General features: G+C 40.5%; 1 pseudogene across 2 annotated transcripts; it reads right to left on the bottom strand.

Annotated features, from left to right (window-relative positions):
* Positions 1-655: 655 nt before the first annotated feature.
* Positions 656-1,664, bottom strand: LOC105551854 (annotated as a pseudogene). 2 transcript variants are annotated; one of them, XR_001007906.1, is made up of 2 exons: positions 1,173-1,664; positions 656-969 (listed from the first exon to the last, which is right to left on the bottom strand). The product of XR_001007906.1 is annotated as an oligosaccharyltransferase complex subunit OSTC pseudogene, transcript variant X1 (transcript). The 2 variants fall into 2 exon arrangements; XR_001007907.1 differs by having other exon boundaries at positions 734-969; positions 1,176-1,664.
* Between the last annotated feature and the right edge of the window lie 182 nt (positions 1,665-1,846).

The raw sequence follows: 1,846 nt of genomic DNA on the forward strand, positions 1-1,846 counted from the left end.
AGGATGGTCTCGATCTCCTGACCTCGTGATCCGCCCGTCTCGGCCTCCCAAAGTGCTGGGATTACAGGCTTGAGCCACCGCACCCGGCCTATTTATTTTATTATTAATTAATTCATTTATTCATTCATTTATTTTTGAGACAGAGTCTCGCTCTGTCACCCAGGCTGAAGTGCAGTGACTTGATCTTGGCTCACTGCAAACTCCACCTCCCAGGTTCAAGTGATTCTCCTGCCTCAGCCTCTTGAGTAGCTGGGATTACAGATGCCCACCACCATGCCAAGCTAATTTTTGTATTTTTAGTAGAGACGTGGTTTCACCATGTTGGCCAGGCTGGTCTCGAACTCCTGACCTCGTGATCTGCCTGCCTTGGTCTCCCAAAGTGCTGGGATTACAGGCATGAGCCACCGCGCCTGGCCTTATTTATTTATTTTTATTTTTTAATTTTTAATTAGGAAGAGTATTTATTTCTGCTCCTTTCATGCATCTTATTGTTCAGGAAACAGTCTTATGTACATATCTGAAATAATCTACCATCACACACTCTAGTTAAAGGCAAAGCACCATAGGAGAAGCTGATGAGCTGTCCAGAGTTCTCAGCTTATGGAACCTTGCTTCTTAATTTTATGTTAATTTCTGAAAATCAGAAATGTCAGCTCCAAAAAATGTTAAGGGGGTTGTAAAAAATAATTATTTGATACTATAGTTGTAGATATGGAGTAAGAAATTAAAAACTAAGAAGAAAATGCCACTAAACATAATTGGTATAGCAACAGGACAGCAGGAAAAAAAAAATACCTTAATAAAATTGTCTCTTTAATACCAAGAAGAAATTCTAGTGCAAGCTTCAATACACTTCCTGTTTTTTCACTAGATATTTCTTTTACTGCTGCTCTTCATTCTTTTCCACATGTCATACTGGAGGATTGGTACAGCCTTTAAAACTTCATTGACAGGAGCAAATCCAGTATCCTCATTACTGTTGTATATGTCCCATGTGCCTGAACACAACACAGACTAGCTTTTCATTATGTAAATATTTATCATATGGATAAATGGGACTCTCCGAATAGTAAAGCAACAGTTGAGAATTAACAAGTCACAAATCTGCATAGTTCTTTCCCACATAAAAAGTGCCATGGCTCTAAGACCTAAAGGTGCTCCTTCTGTACTACCACAATCCTTCTGATTTCTTCTCAAAAGCACTCTAACCCATCAAATAGCCTGGCAGTTTCATTCTCATGAATACTCTAGCCATGAAAAAATTTAATAGGACACATACGAATCCAATGAATAGAAGAAGAAATCTATTGAGTTTTGGGATATTTGGTGCATTCGATGGGTCCAGGATTATGAAATTTAAACTTCCCATTGTAAACAGGAAGCTGGATGCAAGTCTTTGCATAATATATTGCCCATTTACTCTGTAGGCCAAGAAAGCTACTGGCCTCTGATACCCATATTCATCAGTCATAGAGCCAACACTTGGAGGTTCAACAATAACATCATAAGTTATTCCTCTAGTGATGAGGAAGTAAGACACCTTCACCAGAGCATACATAGTCATGGCCAATGGTATGTGCAGCCAGGGCGGCTTCTTCAGTTTCAGGTTGGGAAATTTAAGTACTAAGAATGGGACACGGTACAAAGTCTCCATGTTGGTGGCAGCAAGCTATTTATTTATTTATTTATTTTTATTTTTGTTTTTTGAAACGGAGTCTCACTCAGTCTCTCAGAGTGGAGTGCAGTGGCACGATCTTGGCTCACTGCAAGCTCCTCCTCCTGGGTTCACACCATTCTCCTGCCTCAGCCTCCCTAGCAGCTGGGACTACAGGCGCCCGCCACCTCG

The sequence above is a fragment of the Mandrillus leucophaeus genome, unplaced genomic scaffold, assembly GCF_000951045.1.
Source record: "Mandrillus leucophaeus isolate KB7577 unplaced genomic scaffold, Mleu.le_1.0 Scaffold535, whole genome shotgun sequence".
Taxonomy (NCBI): domain Eukaryota; kingdom Metazoa; phylum Chordata; class Mammalia; order Primates; family Cercopithecidae; genus Mandrillus; species Mandrillus leucophaeus.